Genomic DNA, 14,162 nt, shown 5'->3' on the forward strand with positions numbered 1-14,162 from the left:
TCGATAAAAGTCCAGAACGGCAGCTATACTGTGGTGTTCTAGATCGGATGGGCAGAAGCTCTCTGGAGGATTTGAAGAAGATGGGCAAGGGTTTGGCTCCCACTTGTTTATCAACGACAGCAACAAAATTTTGTATGGAAGGCCAGCGAGTTCAAATCAAGTTCTAGTGCTCAGAGCAAATCCCTGGGTTCAGGATGCTTAAATTCAGAACAGAAACCTGCCTTATGAATCTCACGGATCTAGTAAAATAAAATAAAATTGCAAACTTTGATCAATCCCTGTTCTAGAATCTCAAAGGGCAAATTGGGAAAAGGACACAAGGATCGTCCACTCTTCCACAACTCCACTGAACAGCTATGCATGATATAACTCATGGGAATTATGTCAGAATGCTGTTTATTGATTATGATAGCTCGGCTTTCAATACCATCCTTCCGGACATTCTCATCGGAAAGTTAAGGGACCTGGACCTTTCTTCTAACATCTGTGATTGGATTAAAGACTTTCTGAGAGATCGGACACAAAGAGGGAGGATTGGACCCGTTACATGTGATAATAATACCCCGCCCATCTGGCCGGGTTCCCCCAGCCACTCTGGGTGGCTTCCAACAAAACATTAAAATACAGAAATCCATCAAACATTAAAAGCTTCCCTAAACAGGGCTGCCTTAAGATGCCTTCTAAAGGTCTGGTAAAATATAAAGGTCTGGTAAAATACTTCCTTTTAAAGAAGTAGTTTCTACCCATGGGCCGTGAGGCTGCTGAATGGAACACAGCAACATTGCAGCTCACGTTCATGGTTGGTGGTCGTACGACAGCACACAGAGTGTAACAAGGACTGAGAGATTGGGGGGGGGCTCATTTAATCTCATTGTAAACAAGTGGTACAGTGACAATAAAGCATTTCTATTCCTATTTCTACTCCTAGACTTCGTTTACCTACATAATTCACATTGTGGGTCTAACATTTCTCCTTGTACTGCAGTTTGTCACTAGGAATCCCCTTGCACAGATTTCTTCCAGATGAAGAGGCAACACACTGGAATGTCTGTATTTTAGAACAAGTTTTAGGTAGGTCTAGCTTCCTATCTAGAGAACATTTGCAGCTTTCCCACAATGCGGACACAGCTCTGTTTTGTTGTGTGAATGTGATTATCAAAAGTGCCTTTTGTATAGGAAACAGTGTTTGAAATAGCTCCAAAGGCCCAAAACTTCCACAGATACAAACAAGATCCTTCCAATAGCTTTTCAGTGTTTCCTTTAACTCAACACAATTGGACTCATTGAAAAGTCAATTTCTTCACAACAGGAACCAAGGGCCAAGGATTTCACTATGTTACATTGTGCTGTGCATCAAAGAGACACCCCAAATCAACCAAGGATACCTGATTAGTTTTGCGATTAAAAGCACCATATAACTCAAAAGCTTCCACTTTGTATGAAAGTTTGCTTAACAAACATTGCTTTGCTTCCTTTTTATCTCTTCAGCTGTTTTACCCATAACATTTTTTTCCTAAACAGAGTTAAGAAAGGCTGTACAACTTTCCCATGACAATGTCAACATCGGTTTGGGTTTTGCTTACAAAGATTTGAAAACCATACAGATCTATGAAATGCCAATGAACCATTTGCAGCTCCATGTGCAAATTACACAAGATATACTTAACCAAATGCCGAAATTGCTCATTTCCTTTTTTTGCAAATATTGTTAAGGGGATATATTTTAAGAAGCAGGTTAGGGCAAGGTTTCAGCTTCTGGAATGGCTATTTCTGGCTCCAGAAGAGCATAGAATGTTAGTCAGGTCTTGTCCCAAATGGACAGAGGCTTTGTACACATGACATGAGTTAAGGACATTAATCCCTCTTCTGCTGGGATAGCTCAATTGGAAGAGTATGAAACTCTAAATCTCAGGGTTGTGGGTTCGAGGCCTCCATCGGGCAAAAAAATTCCTGCATTGTAGGGGTGGTGGACTAGATGACCCCTGTGGTCCCTTCCAACTCTACGGTTATATTCCCCCCGCCATTATATTAATTGAATTTTCCATTATCTATTATTACAGTACTTTTATATTTTTTGCCTTGCTATTTGCTCAAAAGAGCTATCGACTTCCCTCCCTCCCACCTCATGGTTACCTTAATTATTTCTATTTCACGGGATTTCTATTTTTTCCTGTTTACATTATAAAGGTAAAGGTAAAGGGACCCCTGACCATTAGGTCCAGTCGTGACCGACTCTGGGGTTGCGCGCTCATCTCGCATTATTGGCCGAGGGAGCCAGCGTATAGCTTCCAGGTCATGTGGCCAGCATGACAAAGCCACTTCTGGCGAACCAGAGCAGCACACGGAAACGCCGTTTACCTTCCTGCTGTAGCGGTTCCTATTTATCTACTTGCATTTTGACGTGCTTTCAAACTGCTAGGTTGGCAGGAGCTGGGACCGAGCAACGGGAGCTCACCCCATCACAGGGATTCGAACCGCTGACCTTCTGATCAGCAAGCCCTAGGCTCAGTGGTTTAACCCACAGCACCACCTGGGTCCCGTTTACATTATATCCATCTCAATTATCAAATTTTAAATAAATATGTAAGAAAAGTACACAACCTCAACATTACAAGTTCCTGAAGTCAGTCCTGCTAGTGAATTGTTAAATGCCGTATAAATTTTCTCCAGTCTTTTGGGAACATTTGAATCCGCTGGTTTCGGATTCCCTGGTCAACTTTGCCAACTCTGCATATTCAATCATCTTCATTTGCCACTCTTGAACTGTTGGTAACTCCTGTTGCTTCCATTTTTGAGCTAATAAAGTCCTTGCTGCTGTTGTTGCATACCTGAACAGTCTTTGGTCTTCATGATTTCCTCACCTATTATCCCCAATAAAAATGCTTCTGGTTTTTTTTAACAAATGTACTTTTGTACATTATCTTTAACTCATTACATAACATGTCCCAGTAAGCTTTTACCTTACTGCATGTCCACCACATGTGATAAAAATTCCCTTCCTTTTCTTTCCATTTCCAACATTCCTTACCAACTCTATGATTCTATGTCCAACAGCACTGCATATTCCATCAGCAATGGTGTGGATGGTTTGCCTCACTCACCTCTCGCCAGTACACCTTCAACGTGCTGGCACAGCATAGGCTATTTGCAGGCTAACAGGCCAGTTTTTCAAAGATGTGAGACATGGGGCAGTTATGGAAAGGTGTCCTTTTGGTCGCACACATTTGCAGGCTGAATTGAGGTGGCAAGGAGATGAATGGAACTAGAACAAAGCTTGCAATGTGAGGGCTACATTAGGGAAGAAAATGAGCAATAGCAGCAAAAATAAATGGGGGGAAAGTGTGTTTTTGTTTTTGTTTTTTGTTTTGCTTTCTTTATTTTCTCAAGTTACCTGAATATTCATTTGGTGGGGCAGGGCTTTTTTCAGCCAGAACTCACCTGAACTCAGTTCTGGCACCTCTCAGGTGGGCATCATTGTCCTTATAAGAGACAAGGAAGGTTCTCTTTTTCTAGAAAAACAGCACTGCTTTGGGGTATATTCTCCCAAGTGCTTACATGGCTGTTGATTACTTTTCTTAAAACTACCCCAGGCTGGTGGGATAGTAAGATATTACTGTCCAGAAATGTTGCTGAACTCAAATGATGGTTGCTAAAGCATACCACCATAGTTTGTATGATACACCAAGTCCAGAAGATTCACTTCTTGCTTACTGCGGAGTTATCTCATGCGTCATTTCCAGAACATATTTTATGCTAGTTGTTTTAGAAAAGGATTTGCCCCGATCTGTTTGTAATTGTCCAACACAGGGCCAGAGGGGTGTAGCCTTTATTTACAGAAGCAAAATAAGAAATGAGATAATATATTTCACCGAGAGTTGACGTAAGGTTATAAGCATGCACACACATGCAGAAAGGCTTCTACAATGTCGGAATGAATGTAATTCACAGGCAAGAAGGAAACAAAACGGATAGCACCACTTGAATTCCCATGAGAAAGATTGCATCTATAAACCTGTGTGTGTGTGAGAGAGATATTGCTGCTACAGAACCATTTACGGATGATAAACCTTTACTGCAATATGCATCTGAACGAATGCATATTTATTAAAATATGCATCTGAATGAATGTATATTCAGAATTAGACATTCTGCTTCTGCTGTATGCTTAGGCTCAAACATAGAATTTTTTTTGTGTTTAACACACAAGCCGATGGTTGTGGTCACATCACACAAACTGCAACAACGTGCAAGTTCAAGTGTCACCACTGGATCCCATTTTTTTGGGGGGGGGAATGATGTTAGCTTGCCCAAATCCCTTTGCCAAGGCAAAGACAATCATCGCTCTGCCAGAAGTTTCATCTCCCTCCTGATGAAACATAGAGAGAATTCTACAGTTTCCTTAAGGCTGATTTCCATTGCTCAAGTCCTTGTGTGGGAACCTGAGCCTCATTCATTTTCACTATAAGGTTGCAGCTGAAATACAAGAAATGATGTTCCAGCCCCCCCCTCAAAAAAAAAAAACCAGTACAGTGATGGAAAATAATAATAATAATAATAATAATAATAATAATAATAATAATAATTTATTATTTATACCCCGCCCATCTGGCCGGGTTCCCCCAGCCACTCTGGGCGGCTTCCAAAAAAAACAGAAATTCTAAAATACAGAAATCCATCAAACATTAAAAGCTTCCCTAAACAGGGCTGCCTTGAGATGCCTTCTAAAGGTCTGGTAATTGTTGTTCTCTTTGACCTCTAGTGGGAGGGCATTCCACAGGGTGGGCGCCACTACCGAGAAGGCCCTCTGCCTGGTTCCCTGTAACTTGGCTTCTCGTAATGAGGGAACCGCCAGAAGGCCCTCGGAGCTGGACCTCAGTGTCCGGGCAGAACGATGGGGGTGGAGACGCTCCTTCAGGTATACCGGACCGAGGCCGTTTAGGGCTTTAAAGGTCAACACCAACACTTTGAAAATACACTATCATGCTGGAATTGCCTAAAAGGTTACACTGACAACATAGACTTTTTTATTATTACACTTCTACACCACCTTTTCTTCAAGGTGGTCCACACCAGGGGTCAGCAAACTTTTTCAGCAGGGGGCCAGTCCACTGTCCCTCAGACCTCGTGGGGGGCCGGACTATATTTTGGGGGGGAAATGAACGAATTCCTATGCTCCACAAATAACCCAGAAATGCATTTTAAATAAAAGGACACATTCTACTCATGTAAAAACATGCTGATTCCTGGACCGTCCGCAGGCCAGATTTAGAAGGCGATTGGGCCGCATCCGGCCCCTGGGCCTTAGTTTGGGGACCCCTGGTCTACACACTTCCCAAATGAGTGCATTCCTGCAGAGGCTGAAATCTCAGACATGTGAGCTTTGAGAGTTGGATGAGCTGTCTGCCATACAAAGAAAACCATGCACTAATCTACTTGAACGATTCGGATGTTCTTCCTTGTATCTAACCTCCTATGACCTTCCTGCCAGTCAGCTCTACTGACTTCACCACCACCACTGAAAACATAATTGCTCTGTCTTGGGAGACGACAAATGTAAAAAAAATCTGAGAGGACAGAAATGCATTCACACCACTGCAAGAGACTAAAACATGTTTATGCACATCTCTAACGGACATTTGGCACTGCCTTGGGAGCAAGTGGCTCCTCTAAGATCATTCAAATCAAGTTCCGCTAATGTGCCCCCAGAAGCAAAAACAGGCACAAGTGAAGGTGCACGGAAGGAAAGCAGTGCAAAAGAGACATTCGATCCAAGAAAGCAGTGCAAAAGAGACATTCGATCCTTGTCAAGCTAAGAAATGTGGTTTAGGCATTATTGCCGTAAATAAGATTCATGGGCGACAAGATTGCACCAGTTCCCACATGAGCGCTATAAAAAGGCTGTGATGGTGAGGCAATGTGTAGCATCCCAGTACAAGCGCAGGGGTCGGCAAACCTCGCCATGGAGCTAGTAGCGCTGTCAGGGAACAAGATAAACCGCCTCTGCCTCTTGGGCAGGTGAGTCATTTAAGCATAGAGGAAGGCTGAGGAGAGAGTTCTAGCTTTGCACACCCTGGCTAGAGGGTGCATGAATTTCTTCCTAGTGGGAAGAAATTCTGGAGATCTGAGAGGCACCCAGGAAGGAAGGGGGGGAAAGGAGCATGTTGGCTACCCTAATGAAAACAAAGGCTGATTATATAGAAGAGAGCAGCCTAGAGCAAACCATTAGAGCCCATTAACACAGATGAAGGACTCAGTATTAAGTTACAGAGCAAGGTTAATAGCACCTGTGCCTCCAGGGACAAAATAAGGAGGCACGGGAGAATAGAGACTGGGGGAGGGGGGACCCGTGTTGGGAAAGGAGGCACAACCAAAATTTGTCCTGGGGGAACAAGCAGGCAAAGCACTGCATGCGTGCATCTACGGAAGAACTGCAAGGCTTTATGATCAAGCCACTGGGCGCGCTCGCCTGCGTAACAGGAGACGACCGTTCCAACAACTGCAGTACATGCATGCTTTTTAGCTCTTATTTCCTGAAAAGGAAATGTCAAGAAGGAAATATTATGCAAGGTTCCCCCCCCCAAAAAAAATTGAGATGAACACTTTTGAATTATGTGCACAGATAAGCCACAAACATTGCGCAGGACTTTCCCCAAAGGGCAGGTGCTTTTCATCCTCACACCCACCGCCAGGCACATAATGCACTTCCTCTCCCCGATGCCATTTCCTACATGACTCGCTCGCCTCCCCGCTTTTTCTCAACAGCCCCAAACAAAAAACACCCCAGAATTGCACCCGTCACCGCGCGCAAGGCTCGTCTGTTTCCTTTCGCGGCTCCATCTCACCGGATTGCGGGCTGCCTGGAGCTTCCCTGCGGTGGGTAGGCGCTGTTCCCTCGCTAATACAAGTCTTCAAGTAACGGGCCCTGAATGCGAAGCGGTAATAAACCGAAACGTCCTGAAACGCGATAGGGTGAGAAAGGGGAATGATTTTTACGCTCACCCTCATCACAGTGTTGGGGATTCGCCCGTTTATTGTCCCCAGTTTGGCGATGTCTTCTTAAGAGCATCACTACATCCTTACGCATTAGTAGTGGTGTGGTGCATGTAAAACGATCACTGGCAGTACTGTTTAAAAACCAATAACAACAGAAAGCGCTCCATCCTCCACGTTGGAGCCGAGATGCCAAGACGAATTGCACCAGCTGCCCCTCATCCTCACGCCAACCGCTTCCCAGAGAATCCAAAGCAATCGAGTGCAAGCAGGAAACTTACCTGGAGGGCATCCCCCATGTGGAGAGGGGCTGCCGCGAAAAGCGCAGCAAGAACTATATTCCAAATATGAAGGCGGGGACGGAGAGGGCACCAAGCAGATCAGCTCCAAAACGCACCGGATTTTGCGTCAGGCAAAGGTGTCCAAGCCCAACCGGGGTGCGCAAAAACCATCCTTGCGAGGCAGAGGTACCACAATAATCCAGGCCCGAGGGAGACCAAGGGGCCAGCTTCTCCCAGGTGGTCTTGCCAGCATCTTCCCTCCTCTCCAGCAGATGCCCTCTTCCAGGAAGGACGATGCTTGAACATCCCGGAGGCATAAATCCAACGCAGCGGGGTCCTTCCTTGTCCAACCGGGAAGATGCGCCCATGTCATAGGGGCCATAATAACCCGCATCCCACCCTTTGCAGACACTCGGGGTTTAGGGGTTCTGCCGACCTGCAGGAGCCAGCCGAGAAATGGGCACGATTCCCCGCGATTTGTGCCTGGCGAGGCGCACGCTCTCTAGTCTCTCTCCGGGCGAAAGAGCGAGAGCAGCTCCCAACGCATCCAGGCATCCGGGAGAGAAAGCGGCTGGAAGAAGCAGCCCGTTCGCGGGATCCCGGAGCGGCTCGCCTCGCATCAAGTAGGCGCCGAGAGGTCCCTCCACCAACCGCGCCTTAGCCAAGCCCCTCCTGCCGGACCCCACCGGCCGAGCGCCGCCTAAGCAGCAGCTCCGGAGCAGACGCGCTCTCACTGCGCACCAGGCAAACGCGCGCCCTGCCCACCTCCCTCCCACTGCCCGGGCTCTAGCCATGCCTGCTTTTATATACTCCGCAGCCGCAGGCTCGCTCGACTGCAGCAAGCCGAGACAGAGAGCATCACGGGAGTCGTAGTTTTTCCTCTCCCTCCGTCCCTCCCTCCCTCTCTCGCCACATTCCAGTTAATGTTTATATACTTCGTTGTTTAATCGTGATAGATAGAGAATGAAATGCAATAATAAATTCTCATAACCACAACGGGGCTTACTTGTGAGTAAGCATGCACTGGGCTGTGCGGCTAAGCGAATTGATGCAGCAGGCTTAGACATGCATCCGGGCACACGAAAACAGCTACCGCAATTCTGACATCACGCTATGTCCTTGACGCAGCAGTACTAGCGCCGTTTTTGTACCCCATTCATGTGCGGGGCACAGCAAAGTCATTAGGTGGGTGGAACTGCTGGTCCCATTGCCTGTTAGTCTTATTCCTATAATAGGAATTAATAGGAATCGGATGGATTTCTTTTTTAAAAAGCAAGAACTACACGACTCCTCGAATCTAAAATACTGTAGTGCAGAATGCAAGGAGTACTTTATTAGTACAAGTTAGAAACTGGCTTTTTTAAAAGTACATTAAATAAATATGTTGAATTACAGATTCTGTTTTATTCAATGTTTTCTGAGTTCACAGTAAACCTATTGAAATTAATGGACATGACTAACTCATGGGGTCACGAAGAGTCGGACACGACTAAACGACTAAACAACAACAACAACTTATGGTAGGTCAATTGATTTCAATGGATGGACTGAATAGAACTTTAAGGCAATCCTCATATACTATTTTTTAAATAATAATAATAATAGGTTTTATGTGGTGCTAGCTGCTATGATCCACCCTGAGTAATTTCACATTGAAGGGCAGTGTTTTGGAGATAAGATAAAATAAATAAAACAAAAATAAACAAAAATATTTTAGCCTCTCCCTTATTTTAACTTTTTGACCATTATATTTAAGAATCCTGCCCCCCATTCGTGTTCTGACAGAGAAATAAAGGGATGGATGCTATTATCTTCAAACTCTTACAATTAAAGAATGAGCAAAACACTAGCATCTCTCTGAGTTTTTTTGGAGGGGGGGACACAAAGCTCCCCCCCATTTCCTCCCATCCATGCAGTTTCCAATTGGGCACTCTGCAACCTTTTCTTTGAGGGATCATTTTACACCAAGAATGGTTTTGCTTCAAAAATGTGGCAGCAAGCAGCACTGTAGACAGGAACAGCCATTTAAAACACACACTACCAATAAGGCAAGAAACCTCTGCAGTGACCAGTTAGCAGGGAGAAATAATGGCACCAGCTATAGAGGTGACAGATGATAATTTGATATTTATAGTCCTCCTGCAAGGTGTTAGGTAATGCTTAGATGAGAATTCCTGTCACTCACCTGCTAAGCATTTAAATCGTTTCCAGACTTCTCAAATACACTTCCAAGATGAAAATGGAACCAGATCTCTCCCTCACCCCCATATCTTACTGTAAACAGCAAATGGATGCAAAACTGCTCCAGGAAAGTTTGTAGTCCTTAGTGAGTTTAAAGGCTGGCTATGGTTAGTTGTTGGATGAATTCAGAAGCTAGGGAAAGAATGGCTGCGGACAAAACACACATCCATGGCATAGCTCAGTGTTTCTCAACCTTTTTGGGGCCACGGCACACTTGTTCCGTGAAAAAAATCACGAGGCACACCACCATTAAAAAAGTTAAAAAATTTAACTCTGTGCCGCCATATATTATAATTATGACTGTAAGAAACACTTGCCAAATATTGCTTTCCGGTGGGTCAATGCTGAGTATTGGCGGCCGCCAGGCTCGTTTGCACTGAGCTTTGGGAAAGAGGAGGAGAAATATTGCTTTCCGGCGGGTCAGCGTTGTTTATTGGCGGCCGCCAGGCACGTGACAATGCAAATCGCCCTTCTCGTCGCCGCACGTCGTGGCACACCAGCCAGCGTCTCACGGCACACTAGTGTGCCGCGGAACAGTGGTTGAGAAACGCTGGCATAGCTTTCAGAGATGAGGGATCAAAGGGGGGGTCCTGGGTAGCAGCAGACAGAAAGAGCTGGGTGATTTGTCACAAAGGAAGAACAGGTTTGGGCTGCCCATTGCAATGCTAGGGTTCAAACAGTTCTCAGATACCCGTACAGTGGTACCTCGGGTTAAGAACTTAATTCATTCTGGAGGTCCGTTCTTAACCTGAAACTGTTTTTAACCTGAGGTACCACTTTAGCTAATGGGGCCTCCCGCTGCCGCCGCATGATTTCTGTTCTCATCCTGATGCAAAGCTCTTAACCCGAGGTGCTATTTCTGGGTTAGCGGAGTCTGTAACCTGAAGCATCTGTAACCCGAGGTACCACTGTTCTCACCTAACTCCACCTGGAATACCCATCGGCAGTGGACCAGAGTCCCTCCATCTTTTGAAACACTTCCTGTGAACATCAGTCTTTCCCTAATTTCCCTTTTTTCGTGATTTGCATTCTGCACTGTAATATCAGTCTCTGCCGTCTCAGAAGTGAGCACGTGTCTGGTCCCAAGCACGACAGATTTGGCAGAAAGCCAAACTGCACACCACTTTTAAAAGCTGAATGATCACTATCTCAGTGTCTACTTCCTGCTGCCTAAAGCAGGGATGGGAAACCTGTGGCCCCCAAGATATTGTTGGACTCGCAACTCCCAATCAGCTCCAGCCAGCATGTCCAATGGTCAGGGTTGATGGGAGCTGCAGCCTGGAGGGCCATAGGCTCCTTATCCCTGGCAGCTACAGAAAGATCTTCACCTGCAGTGTTTAGGACTCCGATCCCAAAGCACCTTACTTGGAAGTACGGTATGTTCTATGCGTCCAATAAAACATGTTATGGACCAGAAGGAAAGTGAGTGAGAATTCTGCTAGTTCTGGCACAGTGCCCTTCGCTACCTAATGCCCTGGTTTTCTTTGCAAGCCCACAATCCTCTGCCGGTAGAGGCCTCTGCCTGCTTATCAGCCAATCTGTCAAAAGCATCTTTCTACTGTTCTCTTGAGACCTAAGATTACCTGTGGCTCACACAGGATGGGCACTACACAAGGCTCTCATCCCCCCCCCCCCCCAAGGAGACCTCCAGGTTAAATAGAATAAAGGATGCTTTGAATTGCTCATGCGGGCCTGTGGGGAAAACGCCACTAATTCTTTGTATCTTAGCAACATCTGGTTGACATATTATTCAGCCTGCGGGCTTGCTTTTTTTCTTTTTTCTTTTCTTGGCAATCATGCTTAATTTACCTGTTTCGTACATCCTTTATCTTGCTTTTTCAGTGGGTACCTTCACTCCTTTCCAGCCCATTTTAGTAATTAAAACATTTGCTTCCTTCAGCCCTCTCCTTTGCTCCCTCCACAGCCTTCCCTCCCCATCTCAGCAGTGGTTAAGGAATGCGAAGGAGGAATGCTGTCCTCTTACAAGGAAGTTGGAGAAAGGGAGGAGACTATCACTTTAAAACAATGACTTTATGTTTCCAGCCAAAGCTGTAGTCACGCAAGGCTCTCTCTCTCTCTCTGTCTCTCTCTCTCTCTCTGTGTGTGTGGTGTATAAACAAACTTCTGAAAGCCTTTTTCAGCTCTTTGCATAGATTGAAAGCATCCAGCTCTCTGGAAATGGCACAACGGACACAATGTTTATCGCACAATTCAAATCCCTACAGATATAGCTTCTCCCAAAGGTAAAGGGACCCCTGACCATTAGGTCCAGTCGTGACCGACTCTGGGGTTGCACGCTCATTATTGGCCGAGGGAGCCGGCGTACAGCTTCCAGGTCATGTGGCCAGCATGACAAAGCCACTTCTGGCGAACCAGAGCAGCACACGGAAACGCCGTTTACCTTCCTGCTGTAGCGGTACCTATTTCTCTACTTGCACTTTGACGTGCTTTCGAACTGCTAGGTCGGGAGGAGCTGGGACCGAGCAATGGGAGCTCACCCCGTCGCAGGGATTCGAACCACTGACCTTCTGATCAGCAAGCCCTAGGCTTTGTGGTTTAACCCACAGCGCCACCTGCATCCCTTAGCTTCTCCCTATGTTGTTGTTTAGTCGTTTAGTCGTGTCCGACTCTTCGTGACCCCATGGACCATAGCACGCCAGGCACTCCTGTCTTGCACTGCCTCCCGCAGTTTGGTCAAACTCATGTTCGTAGCTTCGAGAACACTGTCCAACCATCTTGTCCTCTGTCGTCCCCTTCTCCTTGTGCCCTCCATCTTTCCCAGCATCAAGGTCTTTTCCAAGGATTCTTCTCTTCTCATGAGGTGGCCAAAGTATTGGAGCCTCAGCTTCACGATCTGTCCTTCCAGGGAGCACTCAGGGCTGATTTCCTTAAGAATGGATAGGTTTGATCTTCTAGCAGTCCATGGGACTCTCAAGAGTCTCCTCCAGCACCATAATTCAAAAGCATCAATTCTTCGGCGATCAGCCTTCTTTATGGTCCAGCTCTCACTTCCATATATCACTACTGGGAAAACCATAGCTTTAACTATACGGACCTTTGTCGGCAAGGTGATGTCTCTGCTTTTTAAGATGCTGTCTAGGTTTGTCATTGCTTTTCTCCCAAGAAGCAGGCGTCTTTTAATTTCGTGACTGCTGTCACCATCTGCAGTGATCAAGGAGCCCAAGAAAGTAAAATCTCTCACTGCCTCCATTTCTTCCCCTTCTATTTGCCAGGAGGTGATGGGACCAGTGGCCATGATCTTGGTTTTTTTGATGTTGAGCTTCAGACCATATTTTGCGCTCTCCTCTTTCACCCTCATTAAAAGGTTCTTTAATTCCTCCTCACTTTCTGCCATCAAGGTTGTGTCATCTGCATATCTGAGGTTGTTGATATTTCTTCCGGCAATCTTAATTCCGGCTTGGGATTCATCTAGTCCAGCCTTTCGCATGATGAATTCTGCATATAAGTTAAATAAGCAGGGAGACAATATACAACCTTGTCGTACTCCTTTCCCAATTTTGAACCAATCAGTTGTTCCATATCCAGTTCTAACTGTAGCTTCTTGTCCCACATAGAGATTTCTCAGGAGACAGATGAGGTGATCAGGCACTCCCATTTCTTTAAGAACTTGCCATAGTTTGCTGTGGTCGACACAGTCAAAGGCTTTTGCATAGTCAATGAAGCAGAAGTAGACGTTTTTCTGGAACTCTCTAGCTTTCTCCATAATCCAGCGCATGTTTGCTATTTGGTCTCTGGTTCCTCTGCCCTCTGCTTCTCCCTATACAACACAGCAAAAAAACAAACAAAAAAACCAACCATCCACCTCTTCCTCTCGGGTTTCATAAAGCTTGCTTTGGTCAGCTCCTGGCTGCCTTTGGCCCTTCCAACTTTCCTCCTGGCAGTCTCTTCTCAGCCAGACCTTTTGTCTCTGTCCAAACCACCGGTGCAAATGCTGTTCCCAGAAGATGTGGCATCAGATCCTGGTTCTCCATCCGGCCCAAGAGCCCTTGTCCTCACCTTTGAAGCTTTCTGTGGCATGACCTCGCCTCATATTCCCTCCCCTTATTTCTCATGATGCTTCCCCAACTTGCTCGCTCTCATCAGAATAGCTCCTTCTTCCTTCCATGCTTCTCCATCTGCCTGGAACTCCTTCACAGAACACTTCATCCAAATCGCTCCTCAAAATGGGAAACTTTGGGCTTGATCCAGTGGTGAGGAACCTGTCACCCTCCGGCTGTTGTTCAACTCTGAATCCCATCTGCCCCAGCCAGCATGGCCAAATGGTGAGGGATCATGGGATCTGCAGTCCAGCAACATCTGATGAGAAACAGGTTCTCCACCTCTGATATAGCCAGTTAATTCGCACCTCCAACTGAAACCTATCCGATGTGCATGTAACTGTATCAGCACCCATTTATTAGTTTCTTTGTTATGGGTATAGGAACATAGGAAACTGCCTTATTCCAGACCAGTGGTCCATTTAGCTAAGTTCTGTCTGCATTGGTCAGAAGCAGCACTCCACAGTTTTAGACTGGCCTTCCCCCCCCCAGCCCTACCTGGAGACGTCAGGGGTTAAACCTTTGACCTTTTGCATGAAAAACACATGCTCTATGACTGAGCTACCTCCCCTTCCCAATATCCCTCCCATCC

The 14,162-nt window shown here is 46.0% G+C and overlaps 1 long non-coding RNA gene across 1 annotated transcript in view; it reads right to left on the minus strand.

Moving 5' to 3' along the window:
- LOC148686775 (uncharacterized) overlaps nt 1-8,052 on the minus strand; it is a 112,281-nt gene extending 104,229 nt beyond the window's left edge. The window contains exon 1 of the long non-coding RNA XR_015948008.1: nt 7,272-8,052. This is a non-coding gene — a long non-coding RNA (uncharacterized LOC148686775). The remainder of the gene's footprint in view (nt 1-7,271) is intronic.
- Between the last annotated feature and the right edge of the window lie 6,110 nt (nt 8,053-14,162).

The sequence above is a fragment of the Zootoca vivipara genome, chromosome 2 (genome assembly GCF_965207765.1).
Source record: "Zootoca vivipara chromosome 2, rZooViv2.hap1.1, whole genome shotgun sequence".
Lineage (NCBI taxonomy): Eukaryota > Metazoa > Chordata > Lepidosauria > Squamata > Lacertidae > Zootoca > Zootoca vivipara.